Source organism: Cupressus sempervirens, chromosome 11 (genome assembly GCF_028749045.1).
Source record: "Cupressus sempervirens isolate cs-2001-9-10 chromosome 11, ASM2874904v1, whole genome shotgun sequence".
Taxonomy (NCBI): Eukaryota; Viridiplantae; Streptophyta; class Pinopsida; order Cupressales; family Cupressaceae; genus Cupressus; species Cupressus sempervirens.
In genome coordinates this window covers 823800953-823821247 of record NC_143128.1, presented here as the reverse complement: position 1 = coordinate 823821247, position 20295 = coordinate 823800953, and the positions used below count along the sequence as shown (strand labels likewise).

Below are 20295 nucleotides of genomic sequence, written 5' to 3'. Positions count from 1 at the left end.
AGAGTTTGAAGCTTGAAAGGATGACAATACATGTACCACCACGTGATAGCTCCCATTCTATTATGGTCTTTTACTGTAAATGGAGAATGCTTTACTCTCAAAGCAAATAGCCCTGATTCTAGCCTCTTTTTCATGCATTTCTTCTATTGGGAAGAGTCTTGTAAGAGCTTTATGACACCCATCAGCAACGTCCTCATCCGAAAATAGTGCAACCCTACTCGACAAACCAAGTACTTCCTTGCTACTGTATCTAGGAGATAAGGCATATGCAAGGAGGTGCAATGGGGTAGTCATCTTCTCCCAATGATGGTGGATTATTGCTTCTACTTGATTGCATAAGGCTTCGCTTTCTGTGGAGTCACTCTCATGTGCTTGTATAAAATGTTTTACCTTCTCAAGAAGCTGAGCATAGTCATGATGGGCTCGATGAAATCCAATACATATGCTACACAAACCCACCAATTGTCATTCAAGACCAAAGCTCTCACCTTTTGGCTCTTTTTGAATTTGAGGCCTTTTATATGCCCCATTGAGTAGAGATGATCATTTGGCTCAATGCATCTTGCACCTTGAGGAGCTATCTTATAACAATTGTATGAGATGTAAAATGGGTCTCAACAACCTAAGCAAGTTAACAATTTGTCAATTGACAATTGATAATAAAATTATAAATTTAATATTTTAACAAAACTACAAATATTCAAAATTTAGTAATTTCAAAAAAATAAATTTACCTTAAGCAACTCCAATTTGGAGTATGTCCTAAAAATGGATTGTGACATGTGGTGGTTCGTCACAAACATTGTATCTGCTCTCCCTCTTGGTATATTTTCTTTACCCAATCTATTTGAGTGCCAATCTTTTGCATGATCAACTTAAGGGAGTATACGGTGCATGGGGTCCAAAAAATATGGTCATACCTACTATCAACCAAAGCATCGACACCCTTGCAATTTTTGGCATTGTTTGTGACCACCTATACCACAGTCTCACTACCCACCATCTCGACAGACTTGATGAGTATTCTAGAAATGAATTGGGAATCCTTTACATCCCCCTCACAATCAACCACCTTCAAAAACATTGCCCCTTTGGGGGACACTGCAATCAAATTAATTAATGGTCGGTTTTTTGTATCCTTCCAACTATCTCACACAATAGTTACTCTCGAAGTTTCCCAAGATTATATGATTGGTTGGTCTTTCTCTATATGTGTCTTCTCTTGTTGTGATAGAGTCATACACACCTTTTCATACTCCGAGCTTGTTTAATCAGCTAGTGCTTCTTTAATTGCTGCCACCATTTCGTTCCAATATGGTGATCTCACCAAGTTGAAATGAAGCCCATTAACATAGAGGCAACATGCACTAGTTTCATCAACACAGTCTCTTGACTCCATTTTAAATGCGGTGTGCAATGGGCCTCTTTTCCGGGTTGAAATTCCCACTTCTTCCTCATCCTCTCCTTGTATAGTTACTTGCAAGAATGGGTGTTGGGAGGATACAATTGATTCAGTGGGTGCACACATCTTGCTCTTTGAGGATGGAGGTTGATAGTAGCTTTTTTTGGATCTTTTGACCAATGCATCAACAACTTGTTGTTCTCGTACAGATGAAGCTATTTTTGCACTAGTCATCCTAGTACCATTTTTGTCTTTGCACATTCCAAATCTGTTGCTAGCAGGGCCCATAAAATGAGTTTCACCTGAGAATATGAGCTATTGAAAAGTTTTCCTTTGTTACTTTCACAATAATTGCACTTCCAATAGTATGAGCCACCTCTTGAAACCTGTGATACCCTTGTTGTATGTCTCCACAGAGGAGATCCTATATCAATTTTGAAATTATTAGTCACTTGCCTTCCTTACCCCCCATTGAACCTTTGACTAGCACTGGTGACCATTCTAGTACAATAAAATCTAGTTATTTGCAACCTATAATAAGAAAATAAATAAATTTTAATTAGGAAAACAACTATGAACATCAAGCATACAAGTGCAAACAAGTGAAAAAACTACTAAATACATACCCAAACTTGCTTCTTTATTTCTTTAAATTTTTTTTGGAAAAAAACTTGAAGATTTCTTCAAAAACATGAAAAAATTCATTGAAAAGTTAAAAACTCAAATAAAATCATCAAAATACTCAAATGGGATCAAACACTTACCTTAAATGCTTAAAACTCCTTTGAGGAAGCTATCTCTCGCCCTACGATCAATCCTCATCGAAAATGCTCAACTTGCCTTTACAATGCAAAATGGAGACCAAATGAGAAGTAGGTGCAAACAAAGTTACAAAATGACTTGTGAATGCTTCAACATTCATTTTTAGGGTCATTTTAGGGTTTCCTTGCAAAAAAAAGACCTAAAAAACACTTTATAGCACATGCAAATTAAAAACTTTAAGTTGTTTGCTATTTTTTTAAAAACTTTTTTGGGTGTTGGGCCCACGGGTGCCTCCGGATGCGAATAGAAGCCCTGTGGATGCTTCTTGGAAGCCATCCATAGGCTCCTAGATGCGTCAGGAAGCCAGATATGGTCAGAAGCCCTGTGGGTGCTTCCTAGAAGCCATCCATAGGCTCCCGGATGCATCAGGAAGCCAAATGTGACCGAAAGCCCTGTGGATGCTTCCTGAAAGCCATCCATAGGCTCTCGGATGCATTGGCTTCCAGACTCATTTGAGAGCGTATGGATGGCTTCTGGCAAGCATCCATAGGGCTTTTGGTCACATCCAACACTCGTCTATATCCGCTTCTGCGTCCAGCCTCCAGCCTCCAGCCTTCAAGAGGTCGCATCAGTATCTGAGTTATTCGCCTATGTTGCTAAATAAAAGAATTAGAACAAGTAAATTGATAGCTTTTTGAGTGATGATTTTTATAAAAGGTTCAATTGGGGATTTGAGTCCAATTCTATTATAATATGTTGATTTGATACGTGATATTTTATCCATTGTTGCTGGTTTGACAGTAGCAGCCATATTTGAGGATGGGAACCTTTGGATATTCGTAGGTTGGACGGAAAACCTAACACTACTTGAAACCTTTGGATATTCGTAGGTTGGACGGAAACCCAACACTACTTGAGAGATGAGCTCACTCAGGGTTCATCATTGAGCAGATTTGCATTGTTCTAAACATTTTTTTGGAGAAAAACTTATGCATGTTCTAGTATTGTAACAACGATATATTTGATTTAACAGCCATGCATGTTTTATATCAAAATCACTATCAATAGATTTGTGTTTGTAATTGCTTACTTCCTTGGAAACCTATATCCTTTCCTTTCTATGTTTAGTTTGCATATTTGTGTGTTATTTTGCAACGAAATGATCAAAACATGTGAAAAATTGTTAACCCTAAGCAGCTTGAAATAATATCCTAGTTTGGGATATTTCAGTGGTATCAGAGCACTGTGATCTGCCAGCTTGTGAGGATTTCACTTGCATGTCAATGATGTCAGCTGTGTTGGAATTATTGATTCTGTCAATCATATTTGCCCAGATCTGTAAGACTCATTCCAAGCAGCTCATTGACTATTCAGGCGCTTCCAGTAGCTTGAGCAGCTGAAGGTTGTCAGCAGGATAATCTTTATTCCTGTCCAGAAATCTCATCTTCTATTCCTCCGTAACTTAGTGGTTGAGTCTTTGAAGCTGCTCTGTCATTAACTCAGTAGTTAAGTTTCCTAATATATAATAGGAAGGAATGTTTTTCAGTTTGAGACACAAGCAGAAAGTGATGCATATGTAATCTAAGTCAGAGCTCAGAACAAAGCTTGTTACAGGGCATATACAGCAGTCAGATTTGCAGCAGCAAATAGCCCTTCTTTTGTATACTCTGTTTTATCAGAGATTTTGGTATTGAACTTAGTTGAATGTATTGCCCTGTAGAGCAGTGATTGCTCCAGGCAAGTACAGTTTGGTATAAGCCCTGTATAGCTGTAGTCTTTTGATTTGTAACAGTGGTAGAGTACTGGCTGTAGATGTTTGTCAGTTGTATTTTGTTTAGTTTCAGTTATTGAATACAGTTATTGAATAGAAAGCAAGAATTTCTTGCATATTTCAGCACTATTTTATTGTCTCCATTTGAATTGTTTCCGCTGCTTGGTTGGAAACAAAACATCCATCTCTGTGTACCACCGCTCTGCCCAGTTCGGGTGAAAACTTAATTTGATTTTGGAAGCATTGTTTTGATATCTGCTATTTTGTTTTGCTTCTAAAATCTGAACAAGTTGCATGCCAAGCTTTTCATTTGCATGTCAACTTTTTTCAATTCCATATCAGGTTTGCAACTGCATGTGACGGCTGTTATTGCACAGATTTAGTGAATACTCAGATGATTGCATGTTAGTTTAGGAGCAAGTTTTGAAGGGGGTTACCATTGCTTGTTATTTCTGAGCAGTCCTAGTTAGTGGATTTGTGTTGCATGACAATTTGGTGGATACCCAGATGGTTGCATATTACTTTTAAATTAGTTTAATGAAATGGGTTTCTTTTGCATGCTGTTTTCATGCAATACAGATTGTTGGGTTTGATTGCATGTTAGTTTTGATCAGTTACAGAAGGTGGGTTTACTTTTGCATGTTAATATTTTGACTCATGCATGATAGTGAATGAACTCAGAGGTATATTGCAAGGAGCAGAGGAAACAACAAATTTAGTGTAATTTTACTGCAGTGTAACGGGACTCTGCGAGTCCGAGGCAGAGGCAGCCTTTCCGAGGCAAATGGCCTCTGGATTCTGACTCGGCCGAGTCCTGGCAGAGTCCACGTGGACTCGCCGAGTCCAGGGACTCTGCCGAGTCCTGAGCCCAGGACTCTCCAAATTTTTTTTCTTTTTCAAAATTTAAAAAGATAAAATTTTTGGAAGGTGTTTTTTTTCAGTGTATATTAATTCTGAAAATCGTTAAATCCTTAAAAATCTTTGAATTTCATGGGTTTTTCGATTTTCCGAGTCCTTGCCGAATCCAGTCGCCGAGTTCGAGTCCGAGTTGGATTTTGACTTTTTGAGTCAGAGGCGAGTCTGAGTCCTGTAACTATGAATTTTAGCCATGTACAACAGGCGTATAGAAGGTTACATAAATGGTTAAAGTGAGAAATGGGAGATTGTTACCTACTTTTCTTCTTGCCTTACCAACTATAAAAAGGGATAGAAAAAATAGTGAAAGTTCACGAAGAAATGATCAACATATGGAAAGACTTATGAATAGTACGAATGACTTCTTTGAAGCATCTCAAATATATCAATTGGATGTGTTATTACTGTAAGAGAAATTGCTTTTGGAAGAAGCCTAAAAGTTGGATAAGACGCATAATAATAATGAGCACATTGAAGTCAATGATGATGAGCATATATATCATTCCAATGCTGATATTTTATTTGGAGAAGAACCCAGAAGTTCATTTCAGCCATAGTAAAGAGGATTCGAGAAGATAGATTAACCTGATTTCTCTTGATGTTAAGCATGAGATTGATATGGATAATGATGATATGGATTCTTTGGGTGACCACAATGTATTTTCTTGTGTTTTTGTTGATTCCAATGATGACACAATTCATAAAAATGAAGAAAAATCAGAGCATGGCATTCAAAGCTCAAATGTTGAGAATGAAGTTTCCAATAAAGAGGTGCTTGTAAGAGTTGAAGGCACTGCACAAATGCATGATAGTTGTGTTGATTGTTATAACATCAGTGGTATATCTCATCATCCTCAAGGTAATGCAGCTGTAATGATCCCATCTTTTGGCCTTCACGTTCTCCAAAGTCTAAGTGGAGGATAAGAAAAAATTAGGGCCAAAACGAAGTTGATTTACTTAGTTTCAGGCATACTTACTATTTTTAGTAAGTCAGCAGGACACAGTGCAGGTCAATTTTGGCGATTGGATTCGATACTCCTCGGTGAGAGCTTTCCGATGAGCTATCACTCACATTATTCGGAGTTCGATTGCTAATACATTTTAATGCCTGAAGTTTTATTAAAGTAACGTCTAATTTAATTGTAAAATATTAAAGTGTTACTTTAATATTTATTTTATGGTGATGTGTACCCAAGGGAGACATAAGGGGTATTTTAATATATGTTTTATATATTACACATCTTTTATCCCACATTGCCCATATGAGTTGAGTGGACCCTTGGAAATAGAAGAAAGGAAGCATTTGTGGCTTCATTAGAGAGGTTGAATATGAGAAGAAATTGGTGTGTGAGTTGCAGCTTTGTTCTTGGCATTGGAGGACGTCTATCCTCTCTTGTAACATTCTAGACGTCATTCCCTTGGGGTTTGGCCTTTGGAATTCTTTCTTATTGGCTTCATTATCAGGCAGTTTAGTTGCATTTCCGGCTACAGGCAGATTTGATATTTTGCTCATATCTTCTTCACTACTTGTCCGACGCTTATGCCGCTTGGAGGGAATGGTATTATGAAGGTAGTGGACTGATTGGAGGACAAAGTATTGTAGCAGCAAGTTCGTAAGCATGGGCTGGAGTATTATGACAATATTGCTGAAGTAATTAGTGAGTTGATAAATCTGCCATGTATTTGGTTTTATGAATTCTGAAAATAACATTTTATTAGCAGCAGTTCATTTCCACTTTGCATATTATTGTAGTTTCTTTCTTGTTTATGTTGTATGATACCAATTCCATGCATGAAACACAACAAACAAATAAACTTTTGATTTCCGGAGTTATAAGGGGTTTTAAGAAGTTGAATGCAAACTGTTTGACATAATTCCTTTTAGCAATTTGGTTTAGTTAGTTGGGACATCCAAGGGTGTCCATTACAGCAGCCCATAATTATAGAGAAGACAATGTTATGGAGTCACCTAATTTTGGCATTCAAATTTGGGCAGATTGTCATGAGACATGGGTTGATGATGCATCCTCCAAGAGGACTGAATTTGCGGACCTTGGAACAACAACACTAAATCAGTTCCAAGAAATGTTGAAGAGTTGGATTGAGAAGGCAAAGGAAGCTGATTTGATAGCCCAACATGGCAAGTTTCCCCTACAACAAATTATTATTATTGGTGGACATAATGATTCTATGGAAGTTATCATTAGTGAACTAGCCACTCATGAGTTGACTTTGGGTGTTGGAAATGTCATCTACATTCCAAATTTGATATTGGCACCTAGTTCTTGTGACAATTCAGCTGCATATTGGTCGGCATTTGAGCTGAATGACAGGTTGTTTAGTGACAATTGACTACCCTACATGTCTGTTCATTTAGGTCTACATCAGCTTCAGGTATGCATTGGAACCACAGACACGATTACTTGATGGGAAAGTCTCATGTGACAAGGCTTTTACTTTTGCCTTGGTATGATGACAATGTTGTCATCCTATTTGTTGCTAGTCTGAGATATAAGTGCGATATGTGGTGGTCTAGTCTATTGATTTTTAGATATGTGAGAGTTGCCTATCACATCCTTTGGTTGGTCTACATGTACAGTTGGATGACTGATGTGATTCCTTGGTATATGATTTCTACTTTATCTCATACCATAGGTTCTATATTTGGGATCCAGGTATTGATTGGTTGGGTGTATTGTTTCACATGGATTCCATTAGGTTGCTTCAAGGTTTGTGGTGTATTGACATTATTATGAGAGTAGTGCAATGAACTTGTAATGTCCCCTTTTTGGACACTAGAAAATTCAAGTACATATTCATATGATACTAAAATTGACTATGAGAGTGTAGATTCAAATTATAAAAAGTCAATTTAATATTATAAAGTGGGCTAATAAGATGAAAATTTAGGAAGGGAGTTGAAGAGTAACTGTGAGGATAAAAGAAGAGACTCATTCATTTGACATTGTGGGTTTATGATTCAGATTTCAGTTTCTCTCTTGTGAGAGTTATTCATAAAGCTTCAGCTTAGAGCCAGTGTGAGGACGTAGCCGCTCGTGTCGGCAGGCAGTGGACGCAAACCCATTGTCCGTGGAGACGTCATGTCAGGTGTCTCACATGTGCTTACAGGTTCTTTTCTTAGTGTGCCAATCTGACTGTTAAACTGTGTTTAAGATTGGACTCTGAATACTGGTTATTGTATTGCTGTTGTATAATGCAATAACATGCTTTGAGGACTTTTATGAGAACTTACTGGTTTTATACTGTTGGTTTCTAACATGATTTCATATGTTTGAGTTCTGAATATTATATTCAAGAAGAAACCAGGTAAATATCTATTGGGGATATTTCCTAAGGTTTATATTACTGGTTTTTATAATGCAACTTCATATGTTTATGTTCTGAATGTTATCTTGAGAAAGAAAATTGGGTCAGTATCCATTTGGGATATTTCAGAACTGTTGGAGCAGTGTTCTTGAAGTTGATATGTGATCCATGCATTTGGTTTCAACATGCAAGTGCAGATTGCTTGAGGGCAAACAATCTCCTAGAAGGGAGGATTGTAATGTTCTCTTTTTGCCTAGCACGTCAATAAACAAATGAAAACTAATGTTAGCCTATTATCCATTCTCTCCACAAGCTAAAGCATTATGCTTATAGAGGGTTCTAAGTGTATAATTAAATAAAAGGAGGAAAAAGCTATAGTTATTGCTAATTTATTAAAAAAGGGCCAACTTAAGTTATGACTTAAATTCTTCTTAGGTCATGGGGGTCTATGTCACAGGGGTTTGACAAATTTCATGGATGAAATTTGAAATCAAACAGATTTCAAAAACCCCCCAAAATTTGTTCCTGTTTGCCTAAAATTCATACAGTTAAATGGGTTGGGGATTTTTAACAGAATATATTTTAAGAAAATGCTTGAAGCTATATTTTTCAGGTTTAAAAATGCATTGCTGGCTTTTTTTGGGATTTTCCACAATTCATCCTATGGACTTCTGCAATTCTCGATTATAAACGTTGGCCATGACTCTGCGTTCTTAGGTGTTAGGTAGATTCTCAATGATGCATATGCCTCTCATGTTTTGTTCTAACATTCCTGAAAATAAAAAGAATACATATGTGCCCATCCGGCAGTTGAATAAAGCCCAGAGATCAGAGTTGCTTCCATGACTCGATAGGCATTAAGTAATCTTCAATTCATTTTTATGTTTTGTTCTTTCCCCTTTATTAATTTATTGATTTACAAGTTTAACATATTAAAATATTTTTTGTTTTAAATTTTAATATAGTAAAAATTTAACATTTTGAAATGCTTAATTTGCACTATTAATTATTAATATATCTAATTGAATATATTTAGTATTTATAATATTTAAATCAAAAAAATTGAATGTATTAATATTATATTTTTAATACTCAAAAAATTATGTAGGGCAATTTTTATTGAAATTTTTTTTTTCCTCGTCTAACTTGATCTGAATTTCATTGTTGTCAAATTTGAACTTTATGACATAGATTGAGGTGAATTATTAAACGAGGCAATTATTATTATTTGCCTAAGTTGCTAAATAAAAGAATGAGAGCAAGGAAATGATAGCTTTTCGGCTAAGGATTTTTATGAAAGGTTCGATTGGGGATTTGAGTCTAATTCTATTACGATATGTTAATTTGATACTTGAATAATTTGTCCATTCTTGCTTGTTTGACAGTAGCAGCCATATTTGAGGATGGAAACCCTTGGATTTTTGTAGGTTGGATGGAAACCCAACACTACTTGAGAGGTGCGCTCACTCAAGGTTCATCATTGAGCAGATTTGCATCGTTTTAAACATTTTTTGGAGGAAAATTCATGCATGTTTTAGCATTGTAACAACAATATATTTGATGTAACAGCCATGCATGTTTATATCAAAACATTATCAATAGATTTGTGTTTGTAATTGCCTATTTCCTTGGAAATCTATATCCTTTCCTTTGCATGTTATTTTGCGATGAAATTAAGCAAAACATGAAAAAACTTGAAAACCCAAATCAGATTGAAATAATATTCTAGTTCGGTATATTTCAGAATTTCTGTAGTTGACCTCGCTGGTGGATGTAAAGAAATCTGAAGTATTCTTGATAGCCATTCACATGACCATATTCTTCTTATCCTCTTAACACTTTAACCCGTGAGTCTTTTCTAGAGCAATTGACAGTGACCAAGGAAGAGATGATTGTGTTTGGTTGACATTAATTGTCAAATTCACAGTATTTGGTTCCGAGTTCTGAGGTCAACAGTGGCTGATTTGGACATCTGCATAGTGGTCAAAATATAATTTGCAAACAAGGTGGTGTAGCATAAAGTCTTGTTAAAGTCAGCTGAACAAGATATCCCTCTGCAGCCCAGGGAGGAGGAGAAGGGTTCTGAGATGTTCATAGGACATTCAAAGTTGACTGAGGAGAAGGGTTCTGAGAGGTTCTTAGGACATTCAAAGTTGACTATCTGATGCCCATTGCACGAGAAAGAATCGAGATCTAGCTAAAACATTTCATTGTGCTTGTCTGAGCATCCATGTGTGACCAAAACTAGCATTTTCTTTGGCATTCCCTCTGGATTTTGTTGTTCAATATATGTATTCTGGATTGGAAAATTGAAACTGGCTGTGGATAGTGTGGTGTGTTTAAAGAATTTGAGCTGGAGAGTGCATTTACACCTCTGATCAAAGTTTTTGGGGAGCTTGCTGATGCTTCTGAATAACCATTCACGTGAGAAGAGTTGAATGATTTTAAATTTCTGTGAAGATGATGTACAGATAATTGGAAGTGGGTTTTGATCTGGAATGAAAGGCTCTGGCTTCCATGCTCCTCATGTGGGAAAGGAACTGCTGCAACAGTTCTGTTGCTGTGGGAGGAAGTATTTGAGACTTGAAGTGGCCTATTATTCATTTCTGAGATTGTTTGGGATTTCTAGGGACTTTTTGCCTATTGAAACTGGAATGAAGCTGAACATCTTAAGTGGGTTGTAAAGAATGTTGTGACTTTTTAATATTCCAGATCGAATATCAATATTTTGATCTACTCCTGATGTAATTTATTTTATGTAGAATCCTGAATGGAATATTTTGATCTTCTCCTGATTTAGTCAAATTCTTTTCACTGACATTCAGTAACTAGTCTCATGAATCAGAAATGAAGTCACAATCAGATTTAATCAAGTTATGAGTAATGGTGGCAAGGCACATAATTGTAGAATCAATCCTTGAATAATCAACCTGTATTTGCAAACAGATAAGCATTTCTTTGCCAATCAGACCTGTGAACTGTAATATTTCTTAAAGCTAGTTGCACTGAGAATTACAACTGCACATTCGTTTATATATAATATCACCATGTTATCAAGGTGTTTATTGTTTACTGATGCAATCCAAAAATAATAATGTGCCGAGTGAATGTATTCATAGCAGATAATTATCTGACGATTCTCATATCCCCATTAAATGTACACAAGCCAATTACAAATGCAAACGTATCATCCGCTGTCAACAAATACTGAATGTATTCCATTGCCTGTATGATTGAGATCACACAATAACACGATTAAATATTATTCAATAAAATAACCAATGTTTGCACTTACATCCATGCTGATATATATTAAATAATCTCATCAAATTTTATTGAAATTAAAAGGTGACATACTGCTGCTTTCACACAACCTGATCAACATTTAAATGTGTATGGTGCTGCAGTAATGTCACTAAAATGCAATGATGTTCCAGTAAGTATGGATTGACAGTGCTCAAAGAGCCAAACAATGTTGCATCATATGTTATTTATGCATGGCCAGCAAACAACACCAATCCAAGTCCTCCTTGATTTTATACAATTCATGTATCTCAGGCTGCAATTATAAGTAGGCTTATCGTTCAGCAGCAATACTGCGATCCAACATTAAGTAGTAATCCCTCAACATACTGCGATCCAATAGGATTTCACTTTGAATAGTGTACAATATCCTACGAAATAATAAAGATAATTCTCCCAGAATTGTATGAAAACTATAGGAAAAGCCTCGTAAAGGCGAAGGGATACAAGACAGATGATATACCAACAGAAATATGTGACAACTCCTTTAAAGTGCTGCAGCAGTTGATATAGGTTTTTAAATTAAAAATTGAAGATCAATCAAATCCACACAATGTTGATATGTGTGAAATAACTCCAAGTAATCATGGTTTTTTCTTCTTCCAATTTTAGACAGAGTGGTTTCATCCCAAGGTTAATTGAACAAAAGTCGAATGCTCCAGCAAGGAGTAGAGATCAGAAAATAGAATGGTTTAGCAATACATGGCCCCTCTTTGCTTGACCTTGCTTAAAATAGAGATTTCCTCCAAAATACATAGTAAATTTCCTTAATGATCTTTGATTGATATTTGAGGTGTTATTTTCTGCTGACTCCTACAATATTAACTTATCTTTCATGACCTTTGATTGATATTTGAGGTTTTATTTTCCGCTGACTCCTAAAATATTAAATCATCTTTCATGACCTTTGATTGATATTGAAGAGGAATTATTTTCTTTCACAGGACATCTTTTTTAAATTTCCTTCATGACCTTACAGGAATTGTTAAAAGTAAACTTCAATTGCAAGGGACCTTTATATTTTAATTTTACTCCAGGCCCTTTTAATATAATTTTAATTATATTTCCTTTGTGTACAATTGGAGCCCATGTAAAATGTATGATGAGTGATTTGCATTTTGACCTGGCTTAATTTTGGAAAAAAAGGAATTTTTACATGCTTTTCCTCCTGTCTTGCATCCCTTCAGCTGTTCTTTCAAGCAACATCCTTGCAAAACTTTTCAAAGATAATGGGTATCACCTAGATGTAATGAGTGATAAGTGCTCCATTCATTCTCATGAGAGATGGGTTCAAGTGAACGAACTCATGAAACATGGGGCAATGAGCTTGACTCAGAAAACTACACATTTGAATCATGATAGCAATATCACTATTTGACTTGCTGTGGAAAATATCTCCCACTTATCAAAAGATAATGAGATTATCCATGTTTATTAAGTATTTATTGGACAGATTCATTGGGTTGATGTGTGATCTTGATGGGCTTGCATCTCAGGACCTGTTGAGCTATAAGATGAGCTAGCCTAGGACATAACCTTTGGTCAAACTGAACACAAATTCTTAATTGTTTTGGACAAGAGTGATATGCTTCATGAATTGCTTCAATAATTGTCTTGTGCGACTAGTCTTTAATTGTTTGGTGTACACTACAATATTTGCTTGTTTGGCTCATTAGACAGAAGTAATGGGGAATTCAAGAGTGCCAATAAATTATTTAAATTTGCTGGGCTTTGCTTTGCTAATATGCATTACTGATTTTGTCATATTCTAATCGATACATTTTCTAGTTCATCACTAAATGAGAAGACTTCAATAATGATGACTTTGTCAATGACTTGTATTTTTGTTTGAGAAAGACCAACTTCATTAATACTTTATTCAGCAGTTTCCATGATAACAATCATCCTTTGTTTGTTTTACTATAACTGCTTTGCTGGATGAAAGTTTCAAGATAGGGGATTCAAGAGCATCAATATTATCATCCAAAATAATCATACATCACATTGCCGATAAGAATTTCTTAGATTTATATGTTTTAAGTTCTTTAAAAATCCCGGTAAATGAAGAATGCAACTCTGCGTGTTTAAAGTATTTTTTATCTGTCTACTGTGTATGAAGCACACAACATTATGTTAAGATTGAACATTGTCTAGATTAGTGTGTTACTGTTTGGAACTGGATACGATGCAAGTGCAAACCACTAAGCAATGTTAGGGGAAGTAAGTTGTATCTCTTTAATATTTTGATGACTGTAATTTTATTACTTTGTTGCAGGTGAAATAGCTCAAATATGTGCTATGTTAATGTAACACACAGATGACAACTTACATTGCTAGCTATGATTTTTTTGAGAACAAATGGGGAGATGTGTAATATGAGCAGAGTTAAAATCTGCGAGGCTCTAAGATGAGCTGGTTTCATACATTCTACTACGTACCAAATGTTAAAACAAGTGAAAAAGCAAAAATGTCATAGGCTTAGACATTTATGTCTGCTGTTTGATTAGAGAAACCTCTGTTCCAGGTGTTCCTCATGAGCCATTCTGAGTTTGCCTTGTGTTTGTCTGGATTATAAGTTCATCTGATAATTTCAGCCTATTCCCAGTGATTTTAAGAATACAAGGCACTTACTTTTTCCAGTTAGAAAAAGGTATCCTGAGCAATTGCAACAATTGGATTAATTACTATTCCCAATAAAGTAATCCACAAAAAAACTTGAGAAGTCTACCACTTAAAGCTATTTGTTACCCTTGAAAGGTAGCATGTAAAGTAGTGGCTCTTGCTTTTGGCTGGAATGTAATCCTCATATAATAAGCCTGATAAATTGGACGCCTTAATCCTTGCCCTCCTATCTAGTTGATGATAATATGGTATTGTTAGTTGTCTATTTATTGCAAAATTATGAATTTTATTGTGGGTTTCATTAACATTCCCTCTTAGTCAGGGAGGATTGATATAGAACACATTATGCTCTTAAGTATATGAGGAGATATCATTTCCTGGAATGACATATTTATAAATATCAACATAAATTTATCAACACACATATTTTAACATATATTACATATGGAATTTGTTTCAATTCACCATGAGGCTAAATTTCTCAATACTCCCTCTTTAACAAAGAGAGATTTAAAGCAATTTGATTACAAGATTTGAACACCACCTTAAGTGTGGTCTATGATAGATTTAAGTTATGGTGTTTGCCAAGATCTGGTCCAAAGAACCATAACAACTTTCATAGTGTCCGGCAAAATCCGCTCTGAAGAATCATGATAAGTTGGTTATCAAGGTGTTCGGTAAAATTTGGCCCAAAGAACCAGGATAAAAATGCTTCTTGGTAACTATGGTGTGTCCCTCTAGTTTGTTGGGTGGTGTTCCACAGTTGTGTTAAGATCATTCACTACTATATCTTTGGTGTCTCTTTGTACAAGGTTTTGGGTCCTTTCAAAACCAGTTTTTCCTTAACCAAAACACTTGCTCCAACACCCTTTGGTGTTAGGATATAGGTCTACTATTGATAAGATCATCACCTTTCAAGAGTTACCTTCTGTTCATTATCAAAACTTTTGGCATTCCAGGACAACAACTTATTGTAGTCAATAATGATAACAAGCTCAACTATTGATAAGATCGTCACCTTTCAATAGCTCCCCTCTAAATATATACATCAATGAAAAATCGTCACCTTTCATGACATAATCACAACATCACCAATTAGTAACTCACATGATATCCACCATGAACCAGAATAGAGGGTGGACCCACCATAGTTGCAATTAGAGGGTGGAACAAGGGTTTTCACCTCAAACTTCTCTCTCACAGAGGAGAGCACATTACAAAGAAATTCTCTTAGAACTTCTCCTCATAGAAAATATATCATCCACAAAGGATTGCATCTCAAAATTTCTCCATCTGAACATTGATCCTAGGAAGTTAGGTCCTTTAGTTATTTCCTCAGAAACTCTTTTCACCCAAGGATTCTTGTCAGACTCACTTTGAATATGATGTCTAATTATTATTTTTATTTAATTAATTAATAATTTATTTTGGTGATAAATCATTACTTCCTCATGATACATAGGAGCGGCTCCATCAAAATCATGTAGTTAGACACGTATTTCTAGATCCCCTCTGAGTATCAATCTTCTAAGCTCGTGCATTGTATTAGAAAAAGTGTCATACTCCCTCTTAATGTAGAAGAATCTCATAATCTCAATTGTTAATGATTCATAATCTCAATCATCAGTGATGTTTGCTTTAAGAGCCACACTTTATCAATCTTTATCATCAGGGTCTTTAGAGGTACTATCATAAGATTGAGTCTGCACAATATTTGGTAGCATATGCCAAGTACCAACCTTCTTTTCCTGTAAGAATATCCTCAATATAAAGGAAAAGATTAAAGCAAATAAAAATACTTATCTACACATGAAGATTTAAAAATTATTTTTTTAGATTATTTGAGAATGAAACATCTCCCCTCTAAATAAGGTTCAAGCAGGAAAGGAACGTTGACTATCATTGCCCACATAATGTAAAATTTCTTATATTGTTGAACAATTTTGTATCAAATATGACAACTCCCTTTTAAGTTCCATTCTACTCTTTTCATCCATATAAGGTTCAAACATTCATTTAGTTTAACAATACAAGTGAACATGTTCTTCTATTTTATCTAACTCATCCACAATATGCCAATATCTTGATTAAGTATGATTGTGCCACATGAGTGAACATCTTGCGATCTATGTATTCCAAATTTATATCATTAGTGAATCTATCACAACGTGGTTTACTACCTTTGAATTAATATGATCAAGATCTCCAGAGGTTGACTCAATCATATTATCTATATGTTTCCTCTCTTTCAAGATTGCCTAGAATGCCAGTGTCCTTTTGAATCTCAATCTCCCTCTTTTCATACACAAAATTTCTCAAAGGAAAAAATCAAGGCACATAGCTTTTATAAAAAATAGTAATAAAAAATACAACTAAGAGAGAGACTTCATTGATTTGTTAAATAAAATACTCAAGGATACCAAATAATTTTGCATAATAATATAAGTTGCAAAATAGATAAATATCTAATTAAAGATATACTTTAATCTATATTCACTTATATTCACAAAATAAAGTTTATATTACTATATTGTTGCATATCAACTAATCCTTTTATATTTAATAATGTCAAATTATTGAATTAAAAGATATTTCCACATATATATGCATTTTATATTTATTAGATATTTATCCCTTTGCATTGACAAATATTTCAAAATAATCAAATATAATATCAATATTTAGAACTCATACCTTCATACTTACCTAATCGTGTTTGCTCGGTACCCAATTGATAACTATTCACTAATAGTTCTTCAAATTTTCATTTTCTAGAAGGGAGGCTGCTCACAAGAGAGAACTGGTGAGAAAAATAAACCAACCATTCTTCTTGATTGAAACTCAAATCAAGAATTTATCTGTTTGGCCAAATTTTTGACGAATTTTTGGCTTCAACATTCTCACCTGATATTCTCTTTAATATAGTAGTCTTTACCTAGGGTATATTAAATAGAGTATTTACCCTAGATCACGTGATATTCTGGTTCATACAGGATTTGAGAATAGCACCCTAGATCATACTTTATTTATGAACTTCCTCACTAATCTTCGTCGCTGTCTTTGTGCTAGGGAGAAAATCCTCTACGGATGTCTGTAGATTTTGGGAGGAATCGTTGCTATTTAATACTCCCGTCTTGTAGTCTATGTGTCTAATCACAGTAATCGTTGAAGTTTGACTTGGTCGTAACTGGTATCTATCTTCCTATCTCCTACACTTGGATCATTATTCTTCTTTTCACTATTGGCGTTAGCTTTTCCTATTTGCTCTGAACATTACTTAACGTGCGTGCTTTTGCATGCACCTCTTCCCGCTCGTTGATTGATTACCCCCAAGTATAGGTAGTTGATCCGGGATCAGGGGTAGCTGTTTTAGTTGATATAGAACCAATTGATTCTGTTACTTGAGCATGCAGAGGCATGAGTAGCATGAACATCTAAGTATTCCTTTCATTTCGGTATCGGGTAGAAGTCTATTTTGTTGATTGATTGTATACCCTGAGCCTCGTTGGTTTCTTCCTTCACGTCCATGGTGTTGGAAATATAAGAGGAGTAACTGAGAGGGGAGGGGTGAATCAATTACTACAAAAATAAATTCAAGATCCCTTAAGATGTCAATACAATTCATAACCAAACTCTGCTAAAACTGAAATACTGTTGTAACTTGGTTAGCACAAGAACACTCAACAATAAGATTTACTATCCATTTGACAAACATTAGAATAATTGCTCTTTAAGATGTTTAGTGTGATTAACCTTAATTAAATTAGTTGCAAAATCATTAAAAAAAAAACATGAACATAAGAGACACCATGATTTAACGTTGGAAAACCAATTTGGAAAAAATCACAAATTGCAACTAATTATTGTTTTTCACTCTTTTAAAGTGAGCCTTGTTAGGAGCCAACCTTGATAAACGTTACAAAATACACTGTTAGGTGGGACTCTGTTAAAAAATTTAGTTCACCCTATTAGAAGTGACCTTGTGTCATGCCCAAAATTTGAACAAGACCCATGCATAGACACATACATAATATTCAATTTCTAATTCTTGAAAACAATTTAATAAATCATATCAAATTATTAAGCTATTATTTTGCTACAATTTTACAAATATTTTTACTCATTTTCAAGAAATATTTAAACTAAAATATATTCATAGTATTGAAAAGTTGTTTCAAATATTACAGTCATAATTGGATCCTTACAACAAAAAATTACATGAAGCTCTGCTTTTGATTTTTTTACAATACATAACTTTTACAAATGTTCATAATAAATCATCTTCAAATCTCCAATAGAAAAAGAAAATCTTCCAAGCTTTTTTTCAATACATATCCATTTAGAAACCTATACAAAAAAACTCTGAAAACCATGGAGAGCTCACCTCCTAGCCTAGGTCTTTATGAGACCACCCATCAAGCTTGTGGAACCAAAACCAACTGGGTAACAATCAAGCACAAACACATAAATCAACAATACATGATATAATATTTAACTTTTTTTGAGTTTACACAGTAGGTTACTAGAGAAACCAATAGAATGGGTGAAGCTGTGCCTAAAAACCCCGAGGAGAAGCCAAATATAGAAAACCAAATTTGCATTCACAAGGCATACAAAATAAATACCAACTCTTATACAATTTCTCCCTTTATCACCCACAAAGTGCATAACAATGTATTGACACATGCAACCCATACTACATGCTTATCCCTCTTCCTTCTAGGGAAGAGACTTTGCACTCCAAGGATGGGCCTAACCAACCCCTTCACCCAAAGGCCACTTCTTCTCTGCCAAGGGTGAGTGATGTCCTTCCACACTCATAATATCATACTCTCAAAATAAAGTAAAAATAAGGCAATAGAAATTCATCCACACCCAACAATATAACAAGAACAATATAATAAGGCAATAGGAATTCATCCACACCCAAAAATATTGCTGTTTCTGCTGTGCGCCCTCTCTTGCCCTTGTTTATGACTGGTGCGATCTCACCTGATGGGTCGATCTTAGGGGTTGGTAGGGGATGCCTACCTCCTATCGGCTCTCCCTTGGTGGCTCTTCTTGGTGGTGATGGTTCTGGGATGGCTTGTCCTGTGCCTTCTGGGGGTAGGGCTGTCTCTTATGCCGACGTGGCAACCTTTGAAGCGGGTCTTCATGGTGCTGCTCGAGCTGGTTCTGGGCTTTCTCGTCCTCGTGAGGCTGTTCTTGTAAGTGTATCCAAACCTGTCAAGGTCCTTTTAGACAATGAAACTGTTGATGATATTTTTAATTCAGCAGAGGAGTTCTCTTCCCTTGCTGCTATTTTTTTTTTTAAGGGTTTTTGGCCCTCTAGTTGATCTCCATGCTTGGATCACCAAGCATTGGGAACTTATTTTAGACCATGGTGTTCAAATTTTTTCAAATGCCAGAGGATTCTTCATTGTTAAGTTTGAAAGTGCTAAGGACAGGAAGACCATTTTGTGTCATATCAGTTTTTCATGGCAAGACAAATACCCACTTATGGCCAAACCGTGGCATATAGATTTTGATCCACTCATAGAACCCTTTAATAAGGTTCCTATCTGGGTCCGGCTTCCGAACCTCCCAATGCATCTTTGGATAGATTCTGTTTTGGAAACTATCGAGGACTCTCTCGGAGACTTTTTATATGTCGATTTAGCCACTTCTGATGTTCTCCATTCAACGTGTGCTTGAATTCTTGTTGAGATGGATGTCTCAAAGGGCCTTCCAGAAAAGATTTGTTTGGCCTCTCTACGGGGCTCCTGGACTCAAATGTTGGATTACGAAGGTATCCCCTTCCACTGTAGAAAATGTCATAAGATAGGACACATTGCTGCTCGTTGTGCTATTGAGAAGACTAAACCAAGGCGTCCACCCTCCTGGGGGTCTGGGGTCTCCCCTAAGCACTACATGGTGCTTAAGCCCTCAGACGTGTCTGCGGATGTTTCCTCAGAGGCTGCGGATGTTTCAGTTCCCCATGCTGTTGTCATCCCAGAGCCTGTGGTGGCTGGGGATGTCAAGCCCTCTCCTCATGCTGATTCGATGCCAGTGGTTGCTGAGGATGACAGGGCTTCGGGTCTGGCCCTTGGTCCCTCTCCTGTCCCTGCCCCTGTCTCGGCTGATCTTTTTGCTCCTGTGGGAGGCCAACCCTCTACGGTTTCTCCTGGGGAGTTTGTTGCTGCTCCTACTGCCC

The 20295-nt window shown here is 35.9% G+C and overlaps 1 protein-coding gene across 8 annotated transcripts in view; it reads left to right on the top strand.

Moving 5' to 3' along the window:
• LOC149532100 (Integral membrane Yip1 family protein) overlaps positions 1-14365 on the top strand; it is a 30003-nt gene extending 15638 nt beyond the window's left edge. The window contains exon 2 of one of the 8 annotated variants that reach the window (XM_089810622.1): positions 13756-14365. The gene's annotated coding sequence lies outside the window, so the exon portion shown is untranslated. Of the gene's footprint in view, positions 1-3538; positions 4065-7834; positions 8115-9562; positions 9801-10637; positions 10983-13755 lie in introns of those variants that run through there. The other 7 variants (XM_089810626.1, XM_089810627.1, XM_089810628.1 and 4 more) reach the window with 7 other exon arrangements.
• The last annotated feature ends 5930 nt before the right edge of the window (positions 14366-20295 follow it).